The sequence below is a fragment of the Culex quinquefasciatus genome, chromosome 2 (genome assembly GCF_015732765.1).
Source record: "Culex quinquefasciatus strain JHB chromosome 2, VPISU_Cqui_1.0_pri_paternal, whole genome shotgun sequence".
NCBI classification, from domain to species: domain Eukaryota; kingdom Metazoa; phylum Arthropoda; class Insecta; order Diptera; family Culicidae; genus Culex; species Culex quinquefasciatus.
This window is the reverse complement of record NC_051862.1, coordinates 107,972,269-107,988,201: the sequence shown is the minus strand read 5'-3', so window position 1 is coordinate 107,988,201 and position 15,933 is coordinate 107,972,269. Positions and strand designations below refer to the sequence as shown.

General features: G+C 13.1%; 1 long non-coding RNA gene across 1 annotated transcript; it reads left to right on the top strand.

The window, feature by feature from the left end:
* Positions 1-133: 133 nt before the first annotated feature.
* Positions 134-12,211, top strand: LOC119767573. The gene is made up of 2 exons (XR_005277594.1): positions 134-374; positions 12,130-12,211. It is a non-coding gene; the product is annotated as an uncharacterized LOC119767573 (long non-coding RNA).
* The last annotated feature ends 3,722 nt before the right edge of the window (positions 12,212-15,933 follow it).

Below are 15,933 nucleotides of genomic sequence, written 5' to 3'. Positions count from 1 at the left end.
TTGCGAGCTGCTTTATCATAGCAATATATTCCAGATTTCCTGATTTCGGCCTTCGTGATGGAGGAGGAGGAGGAGGAGGAGAACAGGTCACATCGTTGATCCGGCGGGCCATGCCGGAAGACGGGAAGGAAGCACCCGGTCTGCGATCGAGGAAGCGGATTGGTTTTTAACTTTCCGCGGGAGGTGGCGGTGCGTGCCATACCCAAGGAGGAGGACAATGAAACGGCAAGTAATGAATGTTTCCCCCAATGGAACAGAAGGAGGGAGAAAGACCATTCCCCTTCCCGTCAAGTCTTGGGGAGGTGTACAATGTTCCGTGTGAAAAGAAAGGTGGAGGAAGACGGCGTTTCTGATCCGCCGGAGGTTTTTATACGGTGAGTTGTGTTTTTGAAACGATAGAGGGGGTGTTGCATCCCATTTGGACGACGGAAAATAAATGAGGACGATGAAAGTGTGCTCGGGAGGGACTGGAGAATTAAAAACCTGAAACCATCACAAATTCTAAACAATAAAATTCTATTTTTCATAGCAATCTTTCCTGAATCTTTTCAATTCCCCAATTCAAATTTTCTAAGATTCACATAAATATAAAATAATCTATTAAAAGGTATAGTTTCGTTCAAATATATGAAAAAATATATTGAAATTATAAAATTGTTTCGATTCAATTCAATTCTATTTATTTCTTCGGTTATCTTGGTCATCTTTTAACAATACACTCAAACCCCGATGGTTTGACACCAACTGTTGTCAAACGAACGGGGTAACTTTTTAGTTTGACACCCCTTTTACACGGAGTTCACACACACTACCAAACGATTGAAAATTATAAAATTACAAAATTATAAAATTATAAAAATATAAAATTATAAAATTATAAAACTACAAAATTATAAAATTATAAAATTATAAAATTATAAAGTTATAAAACTATAAAATTATAAAATTATAAAATTATAAAATTATAAAATTATAAAATTATAAAATTATAAAATTATAAAATTATAAAATTATAAAATTATAAAATTATAAAATTATAAAATTATAAAATTATAAAATTATAAAATTATAAAATTATAAAATTATAAAATTATAAAATTATAAAATTATAAAATTATAAAATTATAAAATTATAAAATTATAAAATTATAAAATTATAAAATTATAAAATTATAAAATTATAAAATTATAAAATTATAAAATTATAAAATTATAAAATTATAAAATTATAAAATTATAAAATTATAAAATTATAAAATTATAAAATTATAAAATTATAAAATTATAAAATTATAAAATTATAAAATTATAAAATTATAAAATTATAAAATTATAAAATTATAAAATTATAAAATTATAAAATTATAAAATTATAAAATTATAAAATTATAAAATTATAAAATTATAAAATTATAAAATTATAAAATTATAAAATTATAAAATTATAAAATTATAAAATTATAAAATTATAAAATTATAAAATTATAAAATTATAAAATTATAAAATTATAAAATTATAAAATTATAAAATTATAAAATTATAAAATTATAAAATTATAAAATTATAAAATTATAAAATTATAAAATTATAAAATTATAAAATTATAAAATTATAAAATTATAAAATTATAAAATTATAAAATTATAAAATTATAAAATTATAAAATTATAAAATTATAAAATTATAAAATTATAAAATTATAAAATTATAAAATTATAAAATTATAAAATTATAAAATTATAAAATTATAAAATTATAAAATTATAAAATTATAAAATTATAAAATTATAAAATTATAAAATTATAAAATTATAAAATTATAAAATTATAAAATTATAAAATTATAAAATTATAAAATTATAAAATTATAAAATTATAAAATTATAAAATTATAAAATTATAAAATTATAAAATTATAAAATTATAAAATTATAAAATTATAAAATTATAAAATTATAAAATTATAAAATTATAAAATTATAAAATTATAAAATTATAAAATTATAAAATTATAAAATTATAAAATTATAAAATTATAAAATTATAAAATTATAAAATTATAAAATTATAAAATTATAAAATTATAAAATTATAAAATTATAAAATTATAAAATTATAAAATTATAAAATTATAAAATTATAAAATTATAAAATTATAAAATTATAAAATTATAAAATTATAAAATTATAAAATTATAAAATTATAAAATTATAAAATTATAAAATTATAAAATTATAAAATTATAAAATTATAAAATTATAAAATTATAAAATTATAAAATTATAAAATTATAAAATTATAAAATTATAAAATTATAAAATTATAAAATTATAAAATTATAAAATTATAAAATTATAAAATTATAAAATTATAAAATTATAAAATTATAAAATTATAAAATTATAAAATTATAAAATTATAAAATTATAAAATTATAAAATTATAAAATTATAAAATTATAAAATTATAAAATTATAAAATTATAAAATTATAAAATTATAAAATTATAAAATTATAAAATTATAAAATTATAAAATTATAAAATTATAAAATTATAAAATTATAAAATTATAAAATTATAAAATTATAAAATTATAAAATTATAAAATTATAAAATTATAAAATTATAAAATTATAAAATTATAAAATTATAAAATTATAAAATTATAAAATTATAAAATTATAAAATTATAAAATTATAAAATTATAAAATTATAAAATTATAAAATTATAAAATTATAAAATTATAAAATTATAAAATTATAAAATTATAAAATTATAAAATTATAAAATTATAAAATTATAAAATTATAAAATTATAAAATTATAAAATTATAAAATTATAAAATTATAAAATTATAAAATTATAAAATTATAAAATTATAAAATTATAAAATTATAAAATTATAAAATTATAAAATTATAAAATTATAAAATTATAAAATTATAAAATTATAAAATTATAAAATTATAAAATTATAAAATTATAAAATTATAAAATTATAAAATTATAAAATTATAAAATTATAAAATTATAAAATTATAAAATTATAAAATTATAAAATTATAAAATTATAAAATTATAAAATTATAAAATTATAAAATTATAAAATTATAAAATTATAAAATTATAAAATTATAAAATTATAAAATTATAAAATTATAAAATTATAAAATTATAAAATTATAAAATTATAAAATTATAAAATTATAAAATTATAAAATTATAAAATTATAAAATTATAAAATTATAAAATTATAAAATTATAAAATTATAAAATTATAAAATTATAAAATTATAAAATTATAAAATTATAAAATTATAAAATTATAAAATTATAAAATTATAAAATTATAAAATTATAAAATTATAAAATTATAAAATTATAAAATTATAAAATTATAAAATTATAAAATTATAAAATTATAAAATTATAAAATTATAAAATTATAAAATTATAAAATTATAAAATTATAAAATTATAAAATTATAAAATTATAAAATTATAAAATTATAAAATTATAAAATTATAAAATTATAAAATTATAAAATTATAAAATTATAAAATTATAAAATTATAAAATTATAAAATTATAAAATTATAAAATTATAAAATTATAAAATTATAAAATTATAAAATTATAAAATTATAAAATTATAAAATTATAAAATTATAAAATTATAAAATTATAAAATTATAAAATTATAAAATTATAAAATTATAAAATTATAAAATTATAAAATTATAAAATTATAAAATTATAAAATTATAAAATTATAAAATTATAAAATTATAAAATTATAAAATTATAAAATTATAAAATTATAAAATTATAAAATTATAAAATTATAAAATTATAAAATTATAAAATTATAAAATTATAAAATTATAAAATTATAAAATTATAAAATTATAAAATTATAAAATTATAAAATTATAAAATTATAAAATTATAAAATTATAAAATTATAAAATTATAAAATTATAAAATTATAAAATTATAAAATTATAAAATTATAAAATTATAAAATTATAAAATTATAAAATTATAAAATTATAAAATTATAAAATTATAAAATTATAAAATTATAAAATTATAAAATTATAAAATTATAAAATTATAAAATTATAAAATTATAAAATTATAAAATTATAAAATTATAAAATTATAAAATTATAAAATTATAAAATTATAAAATTATAAAATTATAAAATTATAAAATTATAAAATTATAAAATTATAAAATTATAAAATTATAAAATTATAAAATTATAAAATTATAAAATTATAAAATTATAAAATTATAAAATTATAAAATTATAAAATTATAAAATTATAAAATTATAAAATTATAAAATTATAAAATTATAAAATTATAAAATTATAAAATTATAAAATTATAAAATTATAAAATTATAAAATTATAAAATTATAAAATTATAAAATTATAAAATTATAAAATTATAAAATTATAAAATTATAAAATTATAAAATTATAAAATTATAAAATTATAAAATTATAAAATTATAAAATTATAAAATTATAAAATTATAAAATTATAAAATTATAAAATTATAAAATTATAAAATTATAAAATTATAAAATTATAAAATTATAAAATTATAAAATTATAAAATTATAAATTATAAAATTATAAATTATAAAATTATAAAATTATAAAATTATAAAATTATAAAATTATAAAATTATAAAATTATAAAATTATAAAATTATAAAATTATAAAATTATAAAATTATAAAATTATAAAATTATAAAATTATAAAATTATAAAATTATAAAATTATAAAATTATAAAATTATAAAATTATAAAATTATAAAATTATAAAATTATAAAATTATAAAATTATAAAATTATAAAATTATAAAATTATAAAATTATAAAATTATAAAATTATAAAATTATAAAATTATAAAATTATAAAATTATAAAATTATAAAATTATAAAATTATAAAATTATAAAATTATAAAATTATAAAATTATAAAATTATAAAATTATAAAATTATAAAATTATAAAATTATAAAATTATAAAATTATAAAATTATAAAATTATAAAATTATAAAATTATAAAATTATAAAATTATAAAATTATAAAATTATAAAATTATAAAATTATAAAATTATAAAATTATAAAATTATAAAATTATAAAATTATAAAATTATAAAATTATAAAATTATAAAATTATAAATTATAAAATTATAAAATTATAAAATTATAAAATTATAAAATTATAAAATTATAAAATTATAAAATTATAAAATTATAAAATTATAAAATTATAAAATTATAAAATTATAAAATTATAAAATTATAAAATTATAAAATTATAAAATTATAAAATTATAAAATTATAAAATTATAAAATTATAAAATTATAAAATTATAAAATTATAAAATTATAAAATTATAAAATTATAAAATTATAAAATTATAAAATTATAAAATTATAAAATTATAAAATTATAAAATTATAAAATTATAAAATTATAAAATTATAAAATTATAAAATTATAAAATTATAAAATTATAAAATTATAAAATTATAAAATTATAAAATTATAAAATTATAAAATTATAAAATTATAAAATTATAAAATTATAAAATTATAAAATTATAAAATTATAAAATTATAAAATTATAAAATTATAAAATTATAAAATTATAAAATTATAAAATTATAAAATTATAAAATTATAAAATTATAAAATTATAAAATTATAAAATTATAAAATTATAAAATTATAAAATTATAAAATTATAAAATTATAAAATTATAAAATTATAAAATTATAAAATTATAAAATTATAAAATTATAAAATTATAAAATTATAAAATTATAAAATTATAAAATTATAAAATTATAAAATTATAAAATAAATAAAATTATAAAATTATAAAATTATAAAATTATAAAATTATAAAATTATAAAATTATAAAATTATAAAATTATAAAATTATAAAATTATAAAATTATAAAATTATAAAATTATAAAATTATAAAATTATAAAATTATAAAATTATAAAATTATAAAATTATAAAATTATAAAATTATAAAATTATAAAATTATAAAATTATAAAATTATAAAATTATAAAATTATAAAATTATAAAATTATAAAATTATAAAATTATAAAATTATAAAATTATAAAATTATAAAATTATAAAATTATAAAATTATAAAATTATAAAATTATAAAATTATAAATTATAAAATTATAAAATTATAAAATTATAAAATTATAAAATTATAAAATTATAAAATTATAAAATTATAAAATTATAAAATTATAAAATTATAAAATTATAAAATTATAAAATTATAAAATTATAAAATTATAAAATTATAAAATTATAAAATTATAAAATTATAAAATTATAAAATTATAAAATTATAAAATTATAAAATTATAAAATTATAAAATTATAAAATTATAAAATTATAAAATTATAAAATTATAAAATTATAAAATTATAAAATTATAAAATTATAAAATTATAAAATTATAAAATTATAAAATTATAAAATTATAAAATTATAAAATTATAAAATTATAAAATTATAAAATTATAAAATTATAAAATTATAAAATTATAAAATTATAAAATTATAAAATTATAAAATTATAAAATTATAAAATTATAAAATTATAAAATTATAAAATTATAAAATTATAAAATTATAAAATTATAAAATTATAAAATTATAAAATTATAAAATTATAAAATTATAAAATTATATAAATTATAAAATTATAAAATTATAAAATTATAAAATTATAAAATTATAAAATTATAAAATTATAAAATTATAAAATTATAAAATTATAAAATTATAAAATTATAAAATTATAAAATTATAAAATTATAAAATTATAAAATTATAAAATTATAAAATTATAAAATTATAAAATTATAAAATTATAAAATTATAAAATTATAAAATTATAAAATTATAAAATTATAAAATTATAAAATTATAAAATTATAAAATTATAAAATTATAAAATTATAAAATTATAAAATTATAAAATTATAAAATTATAAAATTATAAAATTATAAAATTATAAAATTATAAAATTATAAAATTATAAAATTATAAAATTATAAAATTATAAAATTATAAAATTATAAAATTATAAAATTATAAAATTATAAAATTATAAAATTATAAAATTATAAAATTATAAAATTATAAAATTATAAAATTATAAAATTATAAAATTATAAAATTATAAAATTATAAAATTATAAAATTATAAAATTATAAAATTATAAAATTATAAAATTATAAAATTATAAAATTATAAAATTATAAAATTATAAAATTATAAAATTATAAAATTATAAAATTATAAAATTATAAAATTATAAAATTATAAAATTATAAAATTATAAAATTATAAAATTATAAAATTATAAAATTATAAAATTATAAAATTATAAAATTATAAAATTATAAAATTATAAAATTATAAAATTATAAAATTATAAAATTATAAAATTATAAAATTATAAAATTATAAAATTATAAAATTATAAAATTATAAAATTATAAATTATAAAATTATAAAATTATAAAATTATAAAATTATAAAATTATAAAATTATAAAATTATAAAATTATAAAATTATAAAATTATAAAATTATAAAATTATAAAATTATAAAATTATAAAATTATAAAATTATAAAATTATAAAATTATAAAATTATAAAATTATAAAATTATAAAATTATAAAATTATAAAATTATAAAATTATAAAATTATAAAATTATAAAATTATAAAATTATAAAATTATAAAATTATAAAATTATAAAATTATAAAATTATAAAATTATAAAATTATAAAATTATAAAATTATAAAATTATAAAATTATAAAATTATAAAATTATAAAATTATAAAATTATAAAATTATAAAATTATAAAATTATAAAATTATAAATTATTATAAAATTATAAAATTATAAAATTATAAAATTATAAAATTATAAAATTATAAAATTATAAAATTATAAAATTATAAAATTATAAAATTATAAAATTATAAAATTATAAAATTATAAAATTATAAAATTATAAAATTATAAAATTATAAAATTATAAAATTATAAAATTATAAAATTATAAAATTATAAAATTATAAAATTATAAAATTATAAAATTATAAAATTATAAAATTATAAAATTATAAAATTATAAAATTATAAAATTATAAAATTATAAAATTATAAATTATAAAATTATAAAATTATAAAATTATAAAATTATAAAATTATAAAATTATAAAATTATAAAATTATAAAATTATAAAATTATAAAATTATAAAATTATAAAATTATAAAATTATAAAATTATAAAATTATAAAATTATAAAATTATAAAATTATAAAATTATAAAATTATAAAATTATAAAATTATAAAATTATAAAATTATAAAATTATAAAATTATAAATTATAAAATTATAAAATTATAAAATTATAAAATTATAAAATTATAAAATTATAAAATTATAAAATTATAAAATTATAAAATTATAAAATTATAAAATTATAAAATTATAAAATTATAAAATTATAAAATTATAAAATTATAAAATTATAAAATTAATTATAAAATTATAAAATTATAAAATTATAAAATTATAAAATTATAAAATTATAAAATTATAAAATTATAAAATTATAAAATTATAAAATTATAAAATTATAAAATTATAAAATTATAAAATTATAAAATTATAAAATTATAAAATTATAAAATTATAAAATTATAAAATTATAAAATTATAAAATTATAAAATTATAAAATTATAAAATTATAAAATTATAAAATTATAAAATTATAAAATTATAAAATTATAAAATTATAAAATTATAAAATTATAAAATTATAAAATTATAAAATTATAAAATTATAAAATTATAAAATTATAAAATTATAAAATTATAAAATTATAAAATTATAAAATTATAAAATTATAAAATTATAAAATTATAAAATTATAAAATTATAAAATTATAAAATTATAAAATTATAAAATTATAAAATTATAAAATTATAAAATTATAAAATTATAAAATTATAAAATTATAAAATTATAAAATTATAAAATTATAAAATTATAAAATTATAAAATTATAAAATTATAAAATTATAAAATTATAAAATTATAAAATTATAAAATTATAAAATTATAAAATTATAAAATTATAAAATTATAAAATTATAAAATTATAAAATTATAAAATTATAAAATTATAAAATTATAAAATTATAAAATTATAAAATTATAAAATTATAAAATTATAAAATTATAAAATTATAAAATTATAAAATTATAAAATTATAAAATTATAAAATTATAAAATTATAAATTATAAAATTATAAAATTATAAAATTATAAAATTATAAAATTATAAAATTATAAAATTATAAAATTATAAAATTATAAAATTATAAAATTATAAAATTATAAAATTATAAAATTATAAAATTATAAAATTATAAAATTATAAAATTATAAAATTATAAAATTATAAAATTATAAAATTATAAAATTATAAAATTATAAAATTATAAAATTATAAAATTATAAAATTATAAAATTATAAAATTATAAAATTATAAAATTATAAAATTATAAAATTATAAAATTATAAAATTATAAAATTATAAAATTATAAAATTATAAAATTATAAAATTATAAAATTATAAAATTATAAAATTATAAAATTATAAAATTATAAAATTATAAAATTATAAAATTATAAAATTATAAAATTATAAAATTATAAAATTATAAAATTATAAAATTATAAAATTATAAAATTATAAAATTATAAAATTATAAAATTATAAAATTATAAAATTATAAAATTATAAAATTATAAAATTATAAAATTATAAAATTATAAAATTATAAAATTATAAAATTATAAAATTATAAAATTATAAAATTATAAAATTATAAAATTATAAAATTATAAAATTATAAAATTATAAAATTATAAAATTATAAAATTATAAAATTATAAAATTATAAAATTATAAAATTATAAAATTATAAAATTATAAAATTATAAAATTATAAAATTATAAAATTATAAAATTATAAAATTATAAAATTATAAAATTATAAAATTATAAAATTATAAAATTATAAAATTATAAAATTATAAAATTATAAAATTATAAAATTATAAAATTATAAAATTATAAAATTATAAAATTATAAAATTATAAAATTATAAAATTATAAAATTATAAAATTATAAAATTATAAAATTATAAAATTATAAAATTATAAAATTATAAAATTATAAAATTATAAAATTATAAAATTATAAAATTATAAAATTATAAAATTATAAAATTATAAAATTATAAAATTATAAAATTATAAAATTATAAAATTATAAAATTATAAAATTATAAAATTATAAAATTATAAAATTATAAAATTATAAAATTATAAAATTATAAAATTATAAAATTATAAAATTATAAAATTATAAAATTATAAAATTATAAAATTATAAAATTATAAAATTATAAAATTATAAAATTATAAAATTATAAAATTATAAAATTATAAAATTATAAAATTATAAAATTATAAAATTATAAAATTATAAAATTATAAAATTATAAAATTATAAAATTATAAAATTATAAAATTATAAAATTATAAAATTATAAAATTATAAAATTATAAAATTATAAAATTATAAAATTATAAAATTATAAAATTATAAAATTATAAAATTATAAAATTATAAAATTATAAAATTATAAAATTATAAAATTATAAAATTATAAAATTATAAAATTATAAAATTATAAAATTATAAAATTATAAAATTATAAAATTATAAAATTATAAAATTATAAAATTATAAAATTATAAAATTATAAAATTATAAAATTATAAAATTATAAAATTATAAAATTATAAAATTATAAAATTATAAAATTATAAAATTATAAAATTATAAAATTATAAAATTATAAAATTATAAAATTATAAAATTATAAAATTATAAAATTATAAAATTATAAAATTATAAAATTATAAAATTATAAAATTATAAAATTATAAAATTATAAAATTATAAAATTATAAAATTATAAAATTATAAAATTATAAAATTATAAAATTATAAAATTATAAAATTATAAAATTATAAAATTATAAAATTATAAAATTATAAAATTATAAAATTATAAAATTATAAAATTATAAAATTATAAAATTATAAAATTATAAAATTATAAAATTATAAAATTATAAAATTATAAAATTATAAAATTATAAAATTATAAAATTATAAAATTATATATAAAATTATAAAATTATAAAATTATAAAATTATAAAATTATAAAATTATAAAATTATAAAATTATAAAATTATAAAATTATAAAATTATAAAATTATAAAATAATAAAATTATAAAATTATAAAATTATAAAATTATAAAATTATAAAATTATAAAATTATAAAATTATAAAATTATAAAATTATAAAATTATAAAATTATAAAATTATAAAATTATAAAATTATAAAATTATAAAATTATAAAATTATAAAATTGTAAAATTCTAAAATCGTTAAAAAAATTGTCTTATTCTTAAAATTCTTGATATTTTCAAAACGTTTTTTCGAAATATCAAAGATTTTATTTTAATTTTAAAATTATTCAGATATTTTAGATTTTAACGATTCTAACATTCGAACATATCATAATTGTTCGAAAACTTTAAAGTTCATTGCTTCTTTAAAGCATGGACTTCAGAGTCCCAAGAAACACATGCACTTTAAATTTAAAAAATAAATCAAATTCTCCATACAAATTTTGGATAAAAAATCAACATAAGTTGATTTTGATTTTTTATCTTAAATTTAAAATGTTTCAATGAAATATTATGTTATGCTTAACATTTTTTTTGTCTTTTTTTCCCAAAAACTTACAAGTTTAGAGACTACTTTTTTTTTAATTTTACATTGAAAGTTAAATTTCACATTTCTAGTTATATTTTGGATGATTTAGCCGAATGACGTAATCTTTTTTCAGGTAACCAAAAATATTCCAATCGAATCCTGCTGACAACCCAGCGTTTCCGTGTTGTCCCACGGAACGGAAGCTGTAACGATCGCAAAAACACTTGTACCGGAAGTGCGTAAACCGACCTTGTCCGGACTCCGGTGGCCATCCATTTGTGGGATGCCGAGGCGACGAGATGAGCTGAAAGGCCAACTGGAAGACAACGCCAAAAACCACGTGAAGATCGCGACACACAACAAGTAAAATTAATGAATGTTTGTGAAATCGAGTGAAAAAGATTAATTTACAGAAAAAATACATATAAACATAATTTAAAAATAAAAAAAATGTTTATTTTTACTGCCACATAACCTCAAAATCCGAAAAAAAACAGCATACGACAAAGGCACGACAACCTAAATAACAAAACCGTGCGACGTCGGTCGAATGTCGTACGACAATGTCGAACAATTTCGATGATCGATCGCACGACAAATACGACATTTTGGTGCAAAAACGTATGACATTCGTGCGAATGTCGCACGACATTGTCGTGCGACGTCGTACGATTGCACGAACGACAAACGACGGACGTCCGACGGACTTTTCAGTCAGGGTAAGGACAGGGGATTGAACCCCGCCGTGAGCTTCATGTTTTTCATTAATTTCCAAATTCAATGAGTCCAGAACTTTCTCGTTGGAAGCAGATGGGTATCGAACCCAGGACCATTCTATAAGAAAATGGAAACTGTGTTAGAACTCGGCTAGAAACCAACCAACGAATGCCTGCTCATTTAGGTACACTTCTTTTATTACGTAACGCTAAAATTTGGATTTTTTGACCCCTTCGCCCTTCGTTTAAAATGTCCATACAAATTGTTTTGCAAAACCGAAACGAAAGTGCCAAAAATATTCGTAATTACCTTTTGCCTCTTGGTGGCGCTTTGTATTAGTATGTGTGTGGTCGATGTTTGCGGATGTGCACGCAGAACACAGAACAGTTAAAACTAGCGAAAATGCCTCACTTTCTTCTGATACAAGTCGCCATATTGATGTTCGAACAAATCAGCAACGAAAATTGAATCAGACTATACTTTAGTTAGTTTTTTTTATTTGTTTTTGCAAAACCGAAAAGAAAGTGCCAAAAATATTCGTAATTACCTTTTGCCTCTTTGAGGCGCTTTGTATTAGTATGTGTGTGGTCGATTTTTGCGGACGTGCACGCAAAACACAGATCAGTTAGAACTAGCGAAAATGCCTCACTTTCTTCTGATGCAAGTCGCCATATTGAACTTACTTGAAAATTCATACCCGTGGTACTACCCAGTCAACTCAATCGGAATTAAATTCGAATCGTTTAAGTATTCCGATTCAAACGCAACAACCGAACTGAATTCCGTTTCAGAATTCCGATTGAGTGGACTGGGCAGTAGGTTCAAGTAGGATTACACACTTTTGTGTAGTAATCCTGGATATTTTCACAGTGTAATAAACGAGCCCAGTCAAATCAATCCGAATTCTGAAACGGAATCTAATTAGAATCGTATACAAATTCCGTTTCAAACGCAACAACCGGTTCCGTGTTCGAACCGGTTGTTGCGTTTGAAACGGAATTTGTATACAATTCTAATTAGATTCCGTTTCAGAATTCGGATTGATTTGACTGGGAGGCAGCTATACCACCACGCAGCGTATTGTATTGACATTATATGTATATGTATTCACATTATACCGCATCCGCAGCCGCAGCCGCATCCGCACAAAATTTGACAGTACGGACGCACAGTGCGGACGCGATTTCTCCAATGCATTTCTTATGCAGCCATTCACACTGTTCCGCACCCGTATGCGCATCCGTGCTCCGTACGTCCGCACTACGCGTCCGTCGAAAATAAGATTTCTTCCAAGCAAAGTATCCGCAGAAAAGACGTCCGTGATGAATGTTGGTGATTTTGTTTCTGTTTTGTATTCACTATCTTACAAAATATTTTGCCATTAGTTTCATTTAAAAATTTACGTGTTGTACCTCAAATCAATTTCAGCATTTTAAAAAAAGTCATTCAAGAGCTATTTGAAAAAAATGGATAACTGTAGAGTTATCTACGTGCGCGTGTATTGCACGTACGTACACGAAATAGATTGAGGTTAAATTTTGTACCAATCAGCAAAACAAATGGAGTACTAGTGTGCGTGAGCTCGGGCTTTGATACCTCTATAGAGTTATCTAAGCCCAAGCTCACGCACACTAGCACACCATTTGTTTTGCTGGACGGTACAAAATTTAACCTCACTTTTTTTCGTGTACGTACACGCAATACATGCGCACGTAGATAACTCTATGGTTGTCAACAAACAGAAATTTCCACTGACATGTTGAAGTTTTTGAACTTGTGTTCTGCTGAGTTCGGCCAACGGACTTCGCTAAGCCCCAAGATCTCAAGCTTCAGCCGAGCTGCCTCCTTCCCTAGCGTTGCTAACTTACCCTTCTGGGCAAGCGTCAATACGTTCCATGTTCCGATTCGTGTCCGTGTTTTCATGCTAAGGGTCGTTCCATTCCTCCAGTCTGGTTTCCTTCTCGCAGATTCAGTAGCCATCGTTTTGCTTTTGGACTCCATAGGTGGCTAGCCTAAGGAGCCCTAGCCTCGCGGTGGGACTACCACCTACGCTGCAAGGCCAGCGGTAGCCTCGTCGTTACGGTCGGTGAACACTCTAGCACTTTTACACCCATTTCAGTTTTTCTCAAAAACTTCCACAACATTTCCGACGACACGCGATTTTTTGGGCTCGCGTTGCGTCTAGAAAGCTGATCTATGCAACACACTCAACTCGCGCCGCGAACGAGCACTTTGCTGTGTGGCTTCTTCGGGCGCGATCGGAAAGATTTTCGTCGGATTTTTTTTTGGCACTCGAACAGAGACGCACGGTAACGCGATATGCACCACCACTACGACGCACTACTACCTTGCATTCAACTTTATTCTCGTCCGTTTCTTGGATTCAACTATATCAGTCTAAGTCCTACTGAAGCTACTAATGCTCCACGGTAAAGTGGGAAGCATTTTGTTTGCCAATCCTAAGGACAGGGGATTGAACCCCGCCGTGAGCTTCATGTTTTTCATTAATTTCCAAATTCAATGAGTCCAGAACTTTCTCGTTGGAAGCAGATGGGTATCGAACCCAGGACCATTCTATAAGAAAATGGAAACTGTGTTAGAACTCGGCTAGAAACCAACCAACGAATGCCTGCTCATTTAGGTACACTTCTTTTATTACGTAACGCTAAAATTTGGATTTTTTGATCCCCTCCCCCTTCGTTTAAAATGTCCATACAAATTTCAAAAAAATACTTAACTCGTTCGAACCTCCCACCCCCCTCAACCTACACCACCAACAGCGTTACGTAATAAAAGATGCTCTTTTACGCTGGTGGCGCTGCGTGGTGGTAGCTGCCCTGTTCATAGAGTTATCTACGTGCGCATGTATTGCGTGAACGTACACGAAAAACATTGAGGTTAAATTTTGTACCCGCCAGCAAAACAAATGGAGTGCTAGTGTGCGTGAGCTCGGGCTTAGATAACTCACTATTACACTATGAAAATATCCATGGCTAATCCAAGGAACCAAAAGGTGGCAACAGAAATGTTCGTCAAAAAGAGGTGCCGCAAAAAAACTTTTTTATCAAATGTTCGAACAAATCAGCAACAATTATCTCATCAATACCGAACCGGCGCCGGCTCAGGTGCACAGAACGTCCTCGCTGGCAACGTTCTCTCTCTGATTTTTCTTCGCGATTGCGTCAAAGAACTTGGACATCATCCTAGAAGCTGCTTATGG